The sequence below is a fragment of the Petaurus breviceps genome, unplaced genomic scaffold (genome assembly GCF_028583685.1).
Source record: "Petaurus breviceps papuanus isolate PSGF00001 unplaced genomic scaffold, PetGlider_PUasm1.0 38, whole genome shotgun sequence".
In the NCBI taxonomy this organism is placed as follows: domain Eukaryota; kingdom Metazoa; phylum Chordata; class Mammalia; order Diprotodontia; family Petauridae; genus Petaurus; species Petaurus breviceps.
In genome coordinates, this window is record NW_027186304.1 from 55,803,072 (window position 1) to 55,822,865 (window position 19,794).

Here is a 19,794-nt window from a genome sequence, read left to right on the forward strand (position 1 = left end):
TGACTCCAGGGGTGGTGCTCTATTCACTGTGCCACCTAGCTGCCCCCCTATGATATTGTTTATATATGTGAAGTCATGCAAAACATTTCCATATTAATCATGTTGCATAACAACCTCCACCCATAAAACAGGAAGAATAAAGAAAGCAAAAAAATTTGCTTGTCTGCACTGAATTCATCAGTTCTCTCTGTGGAAGTGGATTACATTTTGGGTCCTCTGGAATTGTCTTGGATCATTGTCTTCATCAGAGTAGCTAAATCTTTCACAGGCAATCATTACAATATTGTTGCTAGTGTGTACAGTTTTCTCCTGGTTCTGTTCATTTCACATTACATCAGTTTGTATGAAGCTTCCCAGGTTTATTTTTAAATCATCCTGTTTGTCATTTTTTTATAGCACAATAGTATTCCATCATAATCATTTACTACAACTTGTTCAGCAGCTCTCCAATGATGGGCATCCCTTCAGTTTCCAATTTTTGCTGTCACAAAAAATGCTGCTACAATTTTTTTGTACAGATGGGCTCCTTCCTTCACTTTGATCTCTTTGGGATACAGAGCATAGAGGTTTGAAGTATGAATAGTGGATGTATTTTATAGGAAAAATAAAAGCAAAAAAAAACCAACTTCTGAATATTTATGCCTGTCCCAAAATGTAAAATAAGCTGCTATATGAACTCTCTTTACTACTGATATGATGATGACAGTGAGTATGATGGTGACAATAGCAGGTACTACTAGCATTTGTATAATGCTTTGAAGTTTTCAAAGCACTTTACATGTGCCATTTTTTCCTTCACAGCCTTGTGCAGTATCTTTATTTTACAGAGAAGAAAATCAGGAAAGAGAGAGGTGAAATGGTTTGTCAGAGTCACACAGACAGTAAATGTGCAAGTGAATATTCGAACTCATGCCTTTTCACCTCTAGTTACTGTACCACTGAGCTGCCTACTAAAGATTGTCAACTGAAGCTGTATAAATGCTTGTTAGGAGATTCCCATTCAAGGTAATTGCTGGATGGGGTAACCTCTTCAGACATTTTTGATGTTAAAATTTTATTATTTATAAAGTGGAATGGGGGGAGGGATTTTTAAATGAGAAATGTGTGCAGTAGTTCTCAGAAATGTGGCATTTTAAACATTCATCGGAAATGGTTTGTTTATCTACAGTCTGTTACAGAAGTGTAAGTTGAGTGTGTTTTATCAGGTGTTCAGAAAGCATTAAAATGGTTCATGTTGAAGTTCTAACACATTGTAAGATGTTGCAAATCACCTTAAATAGTAATTATGTCATTGTACATCTCATTTGGAATTATACTGTTTAACTTTTGGCTGATTTAAGCACATATGAAGTCTCTTTTGGATGATTTAAGTATATATGATGTCTCCTGGGGAACTTTTAATCTTTAATAAGCCTTTTTATTTAAGACTTCTGTAGCTTTTTGTCTTTTCTGTCAAATAAATGCCTCTCATTTGGATGAGGTTTTTCCATAAAAAATTACATTTAAAAGAACTCTTCAGAATTAACAAAAACAAGACTAAAAGGAGGAAAAATTATTTCTTTATCTTTTCTGAAACCATTAAAGATTATATTTTATGTAGGTTAAATATATAATTCTTTTATTCCAATTTGCCTCTGAGTTTTTCTTAAACATTAGAAAATGTGAGAACACTTTAATACATTCAAGTTCCATTATTTTATCAGTGTGGGTATTTCCTCCATTATTGAAGAAAGCAAGCACTCTGCAAATGAATAGACAGTATTTGAGATTTGCTTTGTCACTACCCATCACCCTATTGGTCATCATCTCTATGATGATGAATTTCTCTTAGTGTAAGTAGTCTGGTCCTTGAAAAACATACAATATACAGTCTTCTATTTGGTCCATATTTCAAACCTTTCTAACTTTTAGGGACATGATAGAGCTTGGGCTATACTAGGATATCTTTTAAGAATGCAGAATAACCTCTCTCCATGCTGAGGCACCAATATATGACTTAGGATCACTCAGTGAAGCAATTGATTAAGAAACACTGAACAAATATGTACTATATATTCAGGCATTATGATGAATACTAGGAGCACAAAGAAAAATTAAAAAAAAGACTCCCCCCACTTAAAAAACAAAACAAAACATCTTCAATTTCTCTCTTCACGTAGCTTACATGTTAATGATCCTAGGTTTAGAGATATAAGAGACTTTAGGTGGATAAACTTCTCATTTTACAAGTGTGGAAACTAAGACTCAAAAATAAGATATATGGGGGCTGCTAGGTCACTCAGTGAATAGAGCACCAGCCTTGGAGTTAGGAGGACCTGAGTTCAAATTGGGTCTCAGACAACACTTACTAGCTGTATGACCTTGGACAAGTCACTTAGCCTCAATTGCCCTGTCTTCCCCCTTCCAAAAAGCAAAAACAACAATAAAATAAGATATATGTACAAGTTTCACAGGTAGCAAAGGGCACAACTTTGAATTTTAACATAGATCTCTTGCGGAGTTCTTCTGGAATGTGTCTTTGATTATATGATATTCAATATTCCTTTTCTTTTTTTTAATTATTCTTGGCTTTATATTGTTAGTGAAATATTTAAATAGAGAACAATCTTCTATGTAGAATTCAAATATTTTAAAATTTTCAGTATACTTGGGCATTTCTATATATACTTTCCTTTTTAAAAAGATTATTTTCAGTTCTAAGTTCTCTTCTTCCCTCCACCCCCTTCTTCACCCACTGAGAAAACAAGAAATAGGACAACCATTATACATATGAAGTCATGTAAAAAATTTTCACATTAGTCATGTTGCAAACAAAAAAAAAAGAAAAAGAAGGTGAAAAAATGCTTCAACGAGCATTTAGAGTGCATCAGTTGTTTCTGTTTAAGTGGATAGCATTTTTCATCATAAGTCCTTTGGAATTGTGGATGATTATATTGATCAGAGTAGCTCAGGTTTTCACAGTTGATTATCATTACAATATTTCCATTATTGTATATAGCGTTCTCCTTCTTCTACTCACTTCATTTTGCATCAGCTCATACAAGTCTTCCCAGAATTTTCTGAGGCTATCCCCTTTATCATTTCTCATAGCACAGTAGTATTCCTTTGTAATCAAATACAATGACTCGTTCAGCCATTCCTGGATTGATTTCCTCTTAATTTTCAATTCTTTGCCACCACAAAAAGAACTGTTATGCATATTTTTGTCTATATGGATCTTTTCCCTTTTTCTTTTATCTCTTTGGGATACAGACCTACTAGAGGAATTTCTGAGTCAAGAGGTATGCATAGTTTTATAGCCCTTTCGATGGAGTTCTAAATTCTCCTCCAGAATGTTTGAACTAGTTCACAATTGTGGCAATAGTGAATTGTTTTTGTTGTTCAGTATTCAGCCATGGACCATAGCACGTGAGGCCTTTTTGTCCTCCACTATCTCTCAAAGTCTGTCCAAGCTCATATTCGTTGCTTCTATGACACCATCCAGTTCACTTTCACTGTCCCCTTCTCCTTTTGCCTTCAATTTTTCCCAGCATCAGATTTTTTTTTCAATGAGTCTTGTATTTTCATTATGTGGTCAAACTATTTTAAACTTCAACTTCAATATTAGTACTTCTAATGAGTTGTCAGAGTTAATTTCTTTAAGTATTGATTGATTGCTGTCCAAGGGCCAAAGAATTCCCAGCTCTAACCCAAACGTTACATTTTTCAGTGACTCAAGTGCTTTATGATACAGATGAAAGAATGAAACAGGGAGGTAGAGACATGTAACTAAGACTAGACAGTCACAAAGTATTCAGAAGAACTCAACAAGCATTTATTAACTACTTACTATTTGCCAAACACTGTGCTAAGCACTGAAGGTACAAAGAAAGAAGAAAAGAAAAACCCAAATCCCAATCCCTACTCTTAAGGAGTTTATAATACAATTGGGAAGACACCATTCCAATCATGGTGTATATACAACTTTGTATGAAAAAGTTATACACAGGTTAACTTTTAAGGAAATCTCAGAGGAAAGGCACTAGCATAAAGGAGTATAGGAAAAGATTCTTCAGAAACATAAGATTTTAGCCAAGACATGAAGGAAACCAGGTAAATTAGGAGGTAGCTAAAAGGAGAGAGAACATTTCAGACAGATGAAACAGTTGGTAAAATGCACAGTATCCAGAGATGGTTTCTTTTTCAAGCAACAGTAAGGAGCCTATTGTCACTGGATTGTATGGTATGTGGAGGAAAGTTAAATGTAAGAAGATTGATGAGGTAGGAAGAGGCCAGGTGATAAAAAAACTTTAAAATGCAAATTAAAGTTTTAATATTTGATCTTGGATGTAATAAGGAGTCATGGAAACTCATTCAACAGAGATATGATGTGAAAGCTTTCAGAAAAATACTTTGATTGCTGAGTGGAAAATAGATTGGAGTGATGAGAGACTTGAAATAGACATCAACCAGAAGGCTATCCAAGCATGAGATTTTGAGATCATGCACCAGAGAAATGGCAAAACCAGGAAAGAAGCCATGATATATGTCATATATTATGAAGATATAAATGATAAGGTTTGGGAACTGTTTTTTTTTTTTTTTGGCTTTTGGAGGGCAATTGGGGGTAAGTAACTTGCCTAAAGTTACATGGCTAGTTTTTTTGTGTGGGTGTTAAGTGTCTGAGGCCGGAACCGAACTTAGGTCCTCCTAACTCTGGGCCAGTGCTTTACTCACTGCGCCACCTAGCTGCCCCATTGGGAACATATCGTTAATGGAGAAAGAAGACTAAAGAATGAGACATCTCAGTTGCAAGGCTGGGAAATTGGTAGAATGGTAGTGCCCTTGACAATAATGCAGGGATAGGTTTTTATTGTCAACTTATTGAGTTAAAGAGAGCTATAGAACATGTGGTTTGAGATATCTAATTGTCAGTTGTAGATGTGAAACTAGAAATCATTGGAGAAATTGGTGCTGGCTAAATAGGTCTGAGGAACATCACAAAAGATTCAATATTCATGAAGGCTACTTAGATCACCAAATGAAATAGCATAGAAAAAGAATGGGAAAGGTCCCACAACAGAGCTTTGGGAGACACCCATTGTTCTTAGGCACAACCTGGATGAAGATCCATCCCAGCATTTGGAGAATATCTAGTGGAGAATGATTAAGATTGTGAAAGGTCTGAAAAGTATGTGATAAAACTTGAAGGAATTGGGGATATTTAGGTCAGAGAAAAGACTTGTAGAGGGACTTAATAATTATATTTTGGGCTGTTTTTTATGCCCAAAGAACTATAAAAACCTTTGACCCAGTAACACCACTGCTAGATCTGTATCCCAAAGAAATTAAAAAAGGAAAAAGAACCTACTTGTGCAAAAGTATTTATAGCAGCTCTCTTTTTTTTTGTGGTGGGTAAGAATTGGAAATAGAATGCCCTTCTATTGAGGAATGGCTAAATAAGTTGTATATGATTGTAAGAAATGACAAGCAGCATGATTTCATAAAAACCTGGAAGAATTACATGAACTGATATAGAGTGAAGTGAAAAGAACCAGAACATTGTACACAGTAACAACAGCATTGTACAATGAAGAATTGTGAATGACAGCTTTTCTCAGCAATACAATAATCTAAGAAAATCCCCAAAGAACTCACTATGAAAAATACCATCTGCTTCCAGAAAACAAGAACTGATGTTATCTGAATACAGACTGAAACATACTACTTTTCACTTTCTTTTTTGTTCTAGTCTTCTTACATAAAATGATTCATATTTACGTGATTGGGGGGCAGGCTATTGTTTATATGAGTAATTATGGTAATCTGTTCTTTTAATGTTCAATTACATGAATACTATTTGATAATTGCAGATTATTTTCTGTGTCTATTGTAGTTCCCTTGGGAAGAATTCATTAAAAATTTGGTAACAGTATTTGTTAAAATATCTGTCTCTAGGTCTCTTTCTATACTTTTTTATTCCCTTTTTTATATAATATAACCATATTTGTCTCCTAAAGGGACATGGGTAGTGTACCCTTTCTATTTTTAAGAATAATTTTTTAGCAAAGGTATTAATTAGTCCAAATTCTTGAGAAGATTCTGTTGTAATGATCCATTAAAAAAATCTCCTTTAAAACTTCTTTTATGGTTTGTCCAGTATCTTTTTTCTGATATAGGGTTGTATAAAAGCTCTAATTTATTTTTTGTTAATTTAGATATTTTATGTCTATTTTTATAATTTTCACTTTTGTTCATACATAAACCTATGAAGTAGTTTCTTAAAATTATTTCTATTTTACCTCATCAATTCATTTATTTTTGGTTTTGGTAATTTGACTTTTTCTCTCTGATTGGCTAAGGGATTGTGATAAAAGGCAGCCCTTACTTGTACCAGATTAATACTTTTTGTGCTAAATTTTCTCTATTTCTTCTCTAATATTCAAATTTTCTTTGGGGTATTTGTTTTGGAGTTGCTAATTTGTTTATTTCCCTGTCTTTTGAATTTCATTCTCAATTCATCAATCCCCATTTTTCTTTTAAAATTTAAAAGATATTTATTTTTATTCAATGATGACTTTAGTTGCATGCCATAAGCTTTGTCTTATCTTTGTCAATTTAAAAAAATGATTAACTATTATTTTTAATATGTTGTTCCTTGAACCACCCAATAATTATTTAAGAAATAATTACATTAGCTTTAATTTATGCCTCTATATTTTTCTTATATTTTATTGGCTCAATATTTATACTATCTTGTGGTATATTATATGTATGTATATATATTATTTGTTATGTATAAGTCTATATACATATTCATCATATATAGAGAGAATTTTATTATTTCATTGTTTTTTATTTGTCAATGGTTATTTTATATTTTGCTATCATTCAGTGTGATTTTAAAATAATTTTTGAGACAATTTCTGGGTTATTAATAATTTTATTATTAAGGCTAGCATATTACCAACAAAATGGGTAGGTGATGTTCTCAAATGCCAAAGATGAATCATGGTGATCGGATCACAATTCATATGCCCTTGGAAGAGTGGGTGTTTCTGAGAGTGGCAATCATTTCTGGTTAACAATTTATAAGGGAAAATGAATATTATAATGAGAGGTAGACCTATTCTAATGAGAGACTGAGGGATGTAATTTTGATCGTGTCATTTACTTCCAAATCACTCCCAGCCTTGAGGAAATCTAGGCAAAGGATTTATATCCCTCACCCTAATCTGAGCAAAAAGCAATGAGCTGGGAATTTCATCTTAGAATACATTCCTTATAAATTTGGGTGGGGTAGGAAAACCTAAATTGATGACAATATTAATCCTGTCTGCTCTTATCAGGCCTGTCCTTCAAAGGCTGATAGAGAAATGAGGACTTTGGAAAAGGAGAACTCTGGATCTCCACTAATCATTTGTCATTAATAATGTCAACTCTGATAACAAATCATCAAAGAGTCACAGAGGTTTTGCAACTACTGTTAACTCCAAAAATGCCGAAGAGCTCATACCAGGTTATAAGCAAATTCCATTGGGGGAGGGAAATTAGACACATGTGTTGAGGCTTCCTCTAGTAGGAGACCCAAGGCAATGGGGCTAAACCTTGATATATGTTTTTGTAGCTAGATGAAGAATCAAACAATGTAGTTTAGCAAAGGATGGTGCTGCATAATAGACACAGTGAGAAAAGGCTGTCTAGTGACAAAATGTCAATTCACAGCAGGGCTTCATGTCTGGGCCTGTTGGTGCTTGCCTGAGCTCAGGGCCCATCAGTTCTGTGATTTAGTTGCAGCAGTACACAGAGGTTGAGTGCAAAGGATTGTTGTTATGCCACACTCAGGGCATAGCTTTATTTCTGGGCCTTAGCTCTAGAGAACAGAATGTTTTTTAATAAAAAATATAGGAGTAAAAAAAAAAGAGAGGGGTGGTTTTGACATGGGGATTCTGATTATAATGATTTCTCTCATCAGAAATTTTCAGTTGTGTCCAACTTATCATGACTCCATTTAGTGTTTTATTGGCAAAGATACTGAGTGGTTTGCCACTTCCTTCTCCAACCCATTTTACAGATGGGGAAACTGAGCCAAATAGGGGTAAGTGACTTATTCAGGATCACACAGCTAGTAATTGTCTGAGACCAGATTTGAACGCAGGAAGATGAGTCTTTCCAGGTCTAACATTCTATCCACTGTATCTCCTAGCTGCTTCAAGGTATGATAAAATAATTTAAAGGTACTATAAAATATTGATATATGATTATATATATATAATATACATATATTCTTTAATATTTACAAATATCTATAGGTCAATAAATTCTATTTAAAAAAATATTCATTTAACTTTCCATTTTCTTTATTCATGATTCTGTTGCATTTTTCCAGCTCTGAGTGAGGAAAATTGGAAGCTTTTATAGTTATTGTGTGTCCTGTGATTATTATGCTACCATCATAATAATTTTTAAAATTTCCTTCCTCCATAATGCCATATATTTCTATTACTTTTTGTTATTGTCATTTGGTAGTTTTTTATTGTCTATATGTCTACAAGCATAATATAATTTCCACTTTCTTTCATTTTATATTTTCAGGTATTGTTTTTGTTTTAGTATCTAAGATTATAACTGCAATTTCTGTTTCTTATAGCCTCCCAAAATAAAATAGATTTTGTTCTATGCCCTCATTTTTGCTCTACATGTGGTTTAGGGTTTTTTAATATGATTTATGGTTTTTATTGGTTTTTCAATATTATTGATTTATTAATTATTCATAATAATATATTAATTATATAATATATGAATCAGTACTATATATTAATAATAAGTATTATTAAATAATTATTAAACATATCAATTAATAATATTTTAATGATAAATGTTAATTATTATTGTTGATTATTGGTTTATTAATTATTGATTGTTTTTGCGGTTTTTCCATATGATTTTTGTGTACAGCAAATTGGTTTTTTCAAAAATTTATTGCTCTATTGTACTTCATTTTATTAGGGGATTTTATGTATTTATAATGTTCCATTACACTTTGTCTTTTCTTTTAAAACAACATCTGTAAAATATACACACATAACATATTTGTATATTTGTGTACATGTTTCTGCATGTATGTATATGTAAGTATGTCTGTGTCTGTGTATGCATGCATATATGTATATATGTAAGTGTATATGTCATTGTCTTTTTTCAAAGAGAACCAATGGCACCATGGGGTGATATCTTGGCATGAGTTGGATTTCAATGAAGCAGAGCTGCACAAAGTTGTTAGCCTCACTCTCCTTTCCAGAATTGCTGAAGTATGGTGACAGGCCAAAATTCAAGATAAATGACAATGGCCCCATATGCAATGGGTGACCTTGGAGTCTTTGATGTCTGATCAAACTGTAAGCACTTAACAGTACCTGCTTCACTCACCATTGCCATTGGAATAATTGTTCTTATCTACCAATTCCACAGGTGGAAATTTTCACATGCTTGGGGTAAACATCTCCCTAAATCACTAATCAAAGTTTGTGGATTTTCAGTTACCCTCAAACTGATTTAGCCATTTGCTGAGACAGTTTACCAGAGTGTGGTCACTCCAGCTTCTTGGAGTCATAGGTGAGACCTCAGTGAAGGTGGACACCAAAGGTGGATGCACAGCCCTGAAAGGTCTCAGCAAGTACTTATACCAGAGTTATTTGTCCTCCTTGAACACTCCAAGATAACATGAATATTAGGTGACAGAGGAAGGATTTTAGCACAGGTCTGCTGACTACAAATACTTCCATATGAGGGCACTGAGGTTCAGCGTCGGGGAGGGATTTGCAGAAGGGCACACAGTGAATTGGTGGAAGAGTGGGAACCAAGCCCAGGTCCCTGGACGCTTTCCTGAGCGACTTTGTGCATTCCCTCAGAGATTGTCTTCCTTCTATCTTGTCCCTATTTGATCTGCACATAGGTGTTGTGCTGCGTCCCCCATCGCATCATTGTGCTATATCCTCGAGGGCCAGAGGCTCTACTTATTGCTTTACTTTGTATCTCCAGAGCTTAGCAAGTTAGTTAAATGTATATGTAGATATCTCTTATATTTATAGTCCTTGCTTTCTGTTTTGCTTTCAGTGAAGTAAGCCTAAAGAGTCACCCCTCCCCACGCTATCCCTATCTTCCATTACCCTGCCCAATTCCAAGACTTTACTCTTCTCTGTCTCTGTCTCTTTCTCTAGCCCTGCCTCCCCTCTTCTTGAGCTTCTATCTCTTCTCCCCTTTCTTTCTCCCCTCTTCTCTTTTCCAGCTCAGAGAATAACAAAATAATATAATACCTAATCCTACCTGTTCCTCTTCCCCTCCATTCTTATTGGCTATTTTATTTTGTCATATTCTTTCCAAGAAGTGTTATTTTCAGTTCACCCTCTTCCTTACTCCTTTCTTCTTATACATAGTCTCTAGACTAAAAGATCATACCCTTTTTTTTTGTTATGTGCCATTTTGATGGTAACTTGAAGCACAATGATTATAGAAAATTAAATGGAAGAATATTGTTTAAAATGCATAAAATAAATAGTGCTACAAAGGAAACATATTGAAAAAAGAGCCATACACATACATATATGTATAAATGTATGTATATGTGTGTATATATACACACACCTACACATATGTGTATATATACACATGTTTATACACACGCAATATACATTACATATATATGTATACACACATATATATTAAAGCAAGTTCATACACTCCCTGACAATACTCTGTTCTCAGGAAGATGAATTTTTGATGAAGGTAGAAGAGTTGGAATTTTTGTGTGATCAAATCTGGAGCACCAAGTTCTCTTCTTTACCTTTTCCCTCATTGCTTATCCCTTTTAGTGTCTTCCACCCTTCCTTTGAACTTGTGACTTTCTATTCAGCCTTCTGAAAATCTTGCCATATTAGAGTCATGACTCCCTCACCTCCTAATGGAGGTATTACTAAAATGCTTGACCCTCTCTAATAGAAGCTAGTGACCAAAATTATCCAAATCTCTCAGCAAGGTGCATATTTCTCCCCTTCCACCTATGTGGACTCACTTCAATGCTGTCAAATAATTCTCTCTCTGCAGGCTACTACAAAGTCTCACTACTCCCTCCATTATTTTCCTGTCCCTACCATGTTTTATCATTGCTCTTTAACAATCAATAATGCTGGGATGAGGAGAGATGAAAGCATCTTTACTCTTTTACTACCTTTACTCTTAAGTTCTGGCCAGTTATAATTTATCCCAATCTATCATTTAGCCATACAAGAGACTTTCCTTCCATTTTAACCCATATGCCTACAGTACTGATTTATTGATATAGCAGTAAATTTTTTCATTAAGATATCATTCCACTTCTTTCAAATACTTTCATCTTGATTTTTTCTATTGTACCTTTTATTCCTTAGATTCTTAAGCTCATTGATTGATATTGTCTTTAGTTTTTCAATATATCTAAATTAATATGTAAGTCTTTTTTAAAATAAAGTCTAACTAGAAAAATACAACCACCATCAACTTTTCCATTCTACCCTTTTTTTTTGTCAAGATTTAGACAAAGAGAGACATGTCATTTCTTAGTCTTTCATTATTATATTATCTTTGTGATTTGGGACCACATGTATATTAAATATTACTATTTACATTAGGTTCTTTTGAATTAATGAGTTGAATTCTTCATTTTTATTGTATTTACAGTTACATTGTTTAATGTGCAGGTTTAACTTTGCAAGATAAGTTACTTTTGGGATGGTAATTGATCTCATTTGATCCCTTCAATATCATATTGCATATTTCCTTTTATTTTCTTATAAGCACAGTGTAATAATATGCTACTCTAATTTTTTTGGCTGATATTCAAAGATTTGTCTTTTTTCTCTGCTTGAAAAATCTGTTCTTTTAGCAACATAAATTGAAATTGACAAAAATATTTCTTGGTGATTGAAGCTTGATTTTTTTCTTTTGCTACTGTGTGGATTCTCAAGAGCTATATCATATCATTCAATTGTGTTATTTCTACACACTTTTATGTGTGATTTTTGGAGGTATGATTTCACAGTTTCCTTTTTTGTGATGTTTTCCTTACATACCTATATGGCTTAAACCAGGAAATATTAAGCAATGATTCCTAAACTTGTTTTAAAAATATTTTCATTAATAAAATTTTATATAATTAGTTGGCTTGGTAATCTAATGCATTTAATTTTAAGTATCTAAAAATATTTTTCTGGGAAGAAATTCATAGATTTCACTAGAGTGCCAAAGTTTAGCGACTCAAAAGGCTAAAGATATTCCTTAGATAATTTCTTTGTGTCCTAATTTCAAGTTGAGCAAACCTCATTTTCTAAAGCTTCACTTATTCTTCCAGTCTTATTTTTTAAAGTTCTACTCTTTTTTCTTCAGCTTTTGCATTTTCACTTTTCAAATCTAATATTGTTTTTCCTGAGATTCTTATGATGTGATGTGGAGAGTATTCCTGTCTTTTGTTCTAAATTCTGTGGTCTCTGGCTTGATTGTTGATTTTTTACCTTTAAGGCTTTAATTTGTGTGTTTCTTTGTACACTTATGCTTTGATTGCCCTTTTGAGTCATTTTGGTGGTTTTATGTAGTTATCCTATCATTTTCTTTAAAGGGGGTGTTTTCACAATTTGCTATACTACCTTTCTCTTCCTCAGAGAATCATGAAACAATTTCCTTTGTTAAATGAGTTGTCCATTGAGATGCTTCTTCATGTTTTATTTTCTCCTTTGCATTTCTTCTCTTCACATTTTCATTCCTTCCTCTGTGTCAAGAGTTATGTTTTTTGTTTTTGTTTGTTTGTCTTTATCATGAATAGCTGATTTTTGTGTGATATCTTTTCTGGAATTGAAAATTTTATCAACAATCTCTTCCTTTCTGAAGGCCCAATATTTCCTCCTTTTATAAGCAATTGACATCAGTTCTCTGTTAGAACACCAGAACTGGATGACTTCTGTTGCTCTCAAGGTACAAGATGGTATACCGCAGGAAGACTTTGAGAGGATACACTAGCAGGGCCTATTATCTACCTTCTCTAATCACTTTTCTGTGCTTCATTCTCTGCTCTGAGAAGAATCATTAGGAGGATTGGTAATGAAGGGAACAAGGAATGGTTTTCTCAGGACAATGGGGGAGGGTATTCTTGGTACTTTTTGTATTGGTTTCCTCTTGTTCTACCTTTGTCTAATTACTATGGCTTCTTGTAGAGTTTGCTTATGCTCACAATATATCTCTCCACCCTTTGGACAAACTACAGTCCTTCAGATTATGGTATGCGTCATATGGTACCAATAGAATGGATGTTTTGTTCTAGGGAGCAACTTGGGATCTTTGAAAGTGCTGAGCAGTTTATCAAGTGCAACTTCAGCAACACAATTTGAATCCAGTTCCATCCTACATATTCAAATATTGTAATAATTCATTCTACATTAGACTATAGTAATTTAGAGTTTCCTGGAAGATTTCATATAATTGCATAACATTTTTAAGTGAGGTGATCTTTCATTTTTCCCCAAGTTGGTTTTATGGATAGCAGATGCTGATAATAGTTACTCCACATAAATCCAATGTTTTATGATGTGTTTTCTTCATGGAGAAATATAATATTCCACAGCAGTCACAAAAATGATAATTAACATTTTTGGTGCTTACTAGAGTAAAAAATTGGGTGGAAAGTAGTCATCTCTGTTGTCATACTGCTGATATACCTACACTCTTACTTCTAAATTTAGGCCAATTATCTCTTTGTCATCCTACACTCTTCTTTCTCCCTCATGTCCATTTCCAATTGCTTTCCAAGTTATGTTTATTTTGTTTCTACAATACCTGTTGCATCCATCACCTTGTGAGTAAATATGTGGCTATTATCCTATACACTTTTCATCAGAAATATTGTAATAACTTCTTAATTAGAATAGAGTGAGAGGACCAGAATTCAAATCCTGCCTTTAAAACTTAAAATATGGGAAGGAGGAGGTTGGAGCCAATATGGCAGAGTGGAAGCAGTAACTTTTCTAAGCTCCTCCCTGAATCCTGTCACTAAACTTTAAAAAGTGAATCTGAATGGATTTTAGAGTGACAGAATCCACTAGGAGACAGAGAGTGGCAGAATCTAGCCCAGGAGAGTGCCCATGTGGGTCTGGACATGGGGAGCATGGAGCATGCAGGGGCTGCACCAGGGTGGACTAGAGAGCAGACTGCAGCAGACTGAGAAGGAGCCCCAGCCAGCAGACTAACCCACCCTCAGGGCGATTCACAGTCATCTCACCAGCTTCTCACTATGGGCTGGGAGCTCTGTAAGAGAAAGCACAGGGCCCACAGCAGAGACAGCAGTTTTTCCTGGGGCTATCAGCCCACAACCTGGAAGTTTAAAAATCACCTCCCTGATTTTTCAGAAGTCAAGATGGCAAAGTAAATTGTAGCTGCTCTGATTCCCCCTCCCTGACCTAGAAAACCCAGAGATAAATGTCCCACCCAGAGTAAAATCCTGAAATAGCAGAAATAGCCTTAGGCTTAGGAGTCTCAGAGAAAGGGTGTAACTGAGGCAGTAAGGAGTCTGAAGTGAAGGGCAGGAGAGGTCCCAACAAGTCCCACCTCACCTGACCAGCAAGAATCTACATGAACTGTAGCCCAGGGGCATAGAGATAGAAATATGAAGTAGCCAGACCACCTCTCCCCCCACAGATTACTCTGTGAGCCTCAGGGTAACTCAGGGAAATACTGAGAGTCCTGGCCTTGGCCTCAGTCTAGACAGCCAGATGCTACAGCACACAACCAGGCACCTAGTCAACAACCAGGCACTAGCTCCCAGCCTGAGAAGCTTAGATCAGAGCCCTCTGTACCACAGGAGCAGAAATACACTTTAAATATCAGGAAATAGGCAATTATAATGGGCCAGAAGCAACTTGCAAAGGCAAGACCAAAGACAATAAAATCTGATTATTGTGAATGAGAAGAATCACTTTCAGGAGACACCATGGACTCTGTATGCACACCTGAGACCACATATAGGAATATGAACTGGTCTCAAGCCCAAAAACATTCTTGGAGGAGCTCAAGAATGATTTTAAAAGCCAAATTAGAGAGGTAGAAGATAAATTTAAACCTACAGTGTCCAAATTGGAAAAAAGTCTCACTAAAGAAAGCAAATCCTTAAAAAGTAAAATTTTTGAACTAGAGAAAATACCTCTGTGAAAAAAGACCTTCAAAAACTAACAGAAGAAAATAATTCACTGAAAATTAGAATCAGTCAAATAGAAGCGCAGGATTCTATGATGCACCAAGAGTCAATCAAACAAAACATGAAGATTGAAAAATTAGAAGAAAGTGTAAAATATCTCACTGGAAAAACAACTGACCTGAAGAACAGATCCAGGAGAGATAACTTAAGAATTATTGCTCTTGCAGAAAGCTATGATGAAAAAAGCATCCTGGGCAACATCCTCCAAGAGATTGTCAAAGAAAACTGTCCTGAAGTCCTAGAACCAGAAGGTAAAATAGTTATCAAAAGAATTCACCGGACTTCTCCTGAAAGAGATCCCAAATTGAAAACTCAAAGAAAGATAGTAACCAAATTCCAGAATTACAAGGTTAAAGAGAAAATATTGTAAGCAGCCAAAAAGAAACAATTCAAATATGGTGGGACTACAGTCAGGATTACATAGGATCTAGCAGCTTCTACATTAAGAGATTGGAGGGATTGGAATTTGATATTTCATAAGGCAAAAGAGCTAGGACTGCAACCAAGGATTAGCTACCCAGCAAAACTGAGCCTAATCTTTCAGACAAGGAGATGGTCATTTAATGAAATAAAGGGACTTCCAGACTTTCCTGATGAAAAGTCAGAGGTGAATGGAAAATATGACCTCCAATTACAAGACTCAAGAAAGACATAAAAAGGTAAACAAGGGAAACACACACTCACAATACACACATGCACACATTCACACTCACGCACACATGCACATAACTTGGGATTCAATAAGAGCAAACTGTTTATATCCCTATATGAGAAGTTGATACCTGTCAATATTGAAATTTATATGATTATCATGACCTTTAAAAGGGATATACATATACAGAGGGTGTGGGTATAAATGAACTAATCTGATGACAAAATATCCTTATGAAAGGGTTCAAAGGGATTGTAATGAGATTAAAGGAAAGGATAAGGCATAAATTATGCCACACAAAGATACATAAAAACATATTATAGTAGAGGGGAAGGAAGGAGGGAGATGGACATCATTTGAACATTATTCTCATTGGTTCTGGTTCTAAGACAGATCAACATAATCAGTTAAGTTTAAGATTCTAACATGAAAAGGCACAAAAACTCATTAAATAGAGGGAAAGGAGGGAGGGAGAGGAGCACTGTATGAAATTTACTCTCATTGGTTTGGGGTTAAAAAGGGAATAACATACTCTGATAAGTATAAAAATCCATTGTGCCTTATAGGCAGTAGGATTGGTAAGGGGGGAATCAGAAGGGGGGGAAGGATTAGAAGAGAGGGAAATAGTAATAATGTGAAAGGGTAGGTAAAGAAGGGGAGGGCACAGGGAAGGAATACTGAGGGAGGCTGTGGTCCAAAGGAAAACTCTTAAGGAGGGGAAGGAAGAAGGAAGAAACAAAAACATACGGGCAGAGTCTAGATGGAGGAGTAGAAACAGTACTTCTGCAGGACTCTCGCTTCCACCTCCCCCAATTTATGTAAACACAACAAACTTTGGAGCTACAGAACCCACAAAATGACACAAGGAAGCTAACCTACTGCTGAGGACAGCCTGGCAGGCTGGCAGGAATCGGCCAATGTGGATTTTGGGATCCAGTAGTTGGGAGTGTATTGGCTTCTTCCTCCGAGGCGAGAAGCCACTGAGGAGCCGCGGCCATGCAGCTGCCCCCCTGCGGCAGCTTCAGCTCCTGGCCTGCAGAATGTAGAGGGACAAAGCTACCAGTCTGAGGGGTAATCGCTCTTTCTTTAACCTGCTTGGATCTGGATTGCGGTCTAGGGTGGGGGTCCTGGGGTGTGTGACCAGCTAAAAAGAGCATGTGGAGGCTTCAGAGAGGGCACCACCTTTGGCAGCTGAGAAAACCCCAGCAATTGATACAAAGCTCTCCTGTCTGGTAACAGAGTCCTACTGTGGCAAAAAGCCCAAAAGTCAAGTAATTGAATGGCAAAATGAGCAGGCAAAGGAAGCAAACAAAGCAAAGCAATCCAACATCAGACTCCTAATTGGGGGACAAAAAGGATCAAAGCATGGAACAGGAGGAAGACAGAGAAGTCAGAACTCCACACCAGAAGCTTCCAAGAAAAATACTAGTTGATGTAATCATAGAGGACCTTAAGAAGCAAATAAGAGAAGTGGAGAAAAATTTGGGAAGAGAAATGAGAACAATGCATGAAAATTAAGAAATGAGAGTCAACAGCCTGATTGAGGAAAATAACACCTTAAAAAATAGACTAACTCAAATGGCAAAAGAGGCTCAAAAAGGCAATGAGGAGAAGAATGTCTTAAAAAGCCAAATTTGTCAGATAGAAAAATAATCTCAAAAGCTCACTGAAGAGAATCATTTCTTCAGAATTAGACTGGAGCAAATGGAAGCTAGTGACTTTATGAGAAATCAAGATGCTGTTAAACAAATCCAAACAAATGAAAGAATAGAAGGCAATGTGAAATATCTCATGGGAAAAACCACTGACCCGGAAAATAGATCCAGGAGAGATAATTTAAAAATGACTGGACTACCTGAAAGCCATTATCAAAGAAAGAACCTAGAAATCATCCTCCAAGAAATTCTCAAGGAAAACTGCCCTGATGTTTTAGAACCAGAAGGAAAATTAGAGCTTGAAAGAATCCACCAATCACCTACTGAAAAAGATCCCCAAAAGAAAACTTTTAGGAATATTATAGCCAGATTTCTGAAATTCCCAGATCAAGGAGAGAATATTACAAGCATCTAGGAAGAAACAATTTGAATTTTGTGGAAACACAATCAAAATAACACAGGATCTGGCAGTTTCTACACTGAGGAATTGAAGGGCTTGGAATATGATATTCCAGAGGTCAAAGGAGCTGGGATTAAAACCAAGAATCATCTACCCAGCAAAACCGAGTTACATGTTTCAGGGGAAAATATAGTCATTCAGTGGAATAGAGGACTTTCAAGCATTCTTGATGGAAAAAAACAGAGTTGAATAGAAAATCCGACACTCAGAAGAAGCAAGAAAAGCTTGAGAAGGTAAACAGGGAAAAGATATCATAAGGAACTTATCAAAGTCGAACTCTTTACATTCCTACATGGACAAACAATAATTATATCTGATGAAACTTTTCTCAGTATGAAAATAGTTGAAGGAAATATATAATGTCTATCTAGGAAGGCGTATGGACATATGAATACATATATGAATTTATGTATATATGTTTATAGGTATACATAGATAGAGGGCACAGGACCAATTTAATAGGAAGGGATGATACTTAAAAGGTGAAATTAAGAGGTGAGAGAGGAATGTAATGAGAGGAGATGGGGAGAGACAGAATGGGGTAAACTAATATATCAGAGGCAAGGGAAAATGATTACAATGGAGGGGAAGAACAGGAAGGCAAAAAGGCAAAACCTTAATCTCATTGAATTTGGTTCAGGAAGGGAATGACATACACACTAAATAGGTTATCTCACCCTACAAGAGAGTAGGGGGGAAGGGAAAGTTGAAGCAACCACTTTTGAAAAGGGACAGGATCAAAGTAGAGAATAGAACAAGTGGGAGATGGGATAGGAGGGAGGGAAATATAGTCAGTCTTTTACAGTATATCTACTATGGTAATGTTTTGCATAGCTACACATGTACAACCTATACTAAATTGCTTATCTTCCAAGTAAGGGTGGAGACAAGAGAGGAAGGGAATGAATCTAGAATTCAAAGTTTTAAAATAAAATGTTTAAAAAATATAAATACAATTATTAATACTATTTTACATGTAATTGGGGAATAAGATATACAGACATTGGGGCATAGAGATCCACCATGTCCTACTGGAAAGTCAAAGGGGGTATGGGGAAAGATATGGAAGAAAGCAGATTGGAGGAGGAGATATCCTGTGGGACTGCTATTTTGGGGTGGTGGGTAGGGGGAAAATGGGGAAAAAATTTGTAATTCAAAATCTGGTGGAAATGAATGACGTAAACCTGAAGTTAATAAAGCATTTGAAAAAAAAAAATAGAAACAAAAGCATAAGCAGGGGAGGGAATAGGATAGAGGGAAAGAGACAGATAGTAATCATTACTATGAATGTGAATGGGATTAACTCTCCCATAAAATGGAGGCAGATAGCAGAATGGATTAAAAACCAAAATCTTACATTATGCTGTCTACAAGAAACACATTTGAAACAAGGGGATATGCACATGGTAAAGGTAAAAGGTTCAAGGAGAATATGTTATGCTTCAGTTAAAGTAAAACAAGAACAGGGGTACCAATCCTTATCTCAGATAAAGCAAAAGCAAAAATAGATCTAATGAAAAGAGATAAGTAAGGGAACTATATTCTGCTAAAAGGCACCATCCAGAATGAAGCAATATCATTACTTAACACATATGCACCAAGTGGTATAGCATCCAGATTCCTAGAGGAGAAGTTAAGGGAATTAGAGGAAGAAATAGATAGTAAAACTATACTAGTGGGGGACCTTAATCTCCCCCTCTCTGAACTTGATAAATCTAACATCGAAATAAACAAGAAAGAAGTTAAGGAGGCAAATAGAATTTTATAGAGGCTA

The 19,794-nt window shown here is 35.4% G+C and overlaps 1 long non-coding RNA gene across 6 annotated transcripts in view; it reads right to left on the reverse strand.

Moving 5' to 3' along the window:
• The window catches only part of LOC138170527 (uncharacterized), a 106,530-nt gene that overhangs the window by 26,975 nt on the left and 59,761 nt on the right, over window positions 1-19,794 (reverse strand). For all 6 annotated transcript variants that reach the window (XR_011170651.1, XR_011170653.1, XR_011170649.1 and 3 more), the window contains one exon: window positions 15,372-15,491. This is a non-coding gene — a long non-coding RNA (uncharacterized lncRNA). The remainder of the gene's footprint in view (window positions 1-15,371; window positions 15,492-19,794) is intronic.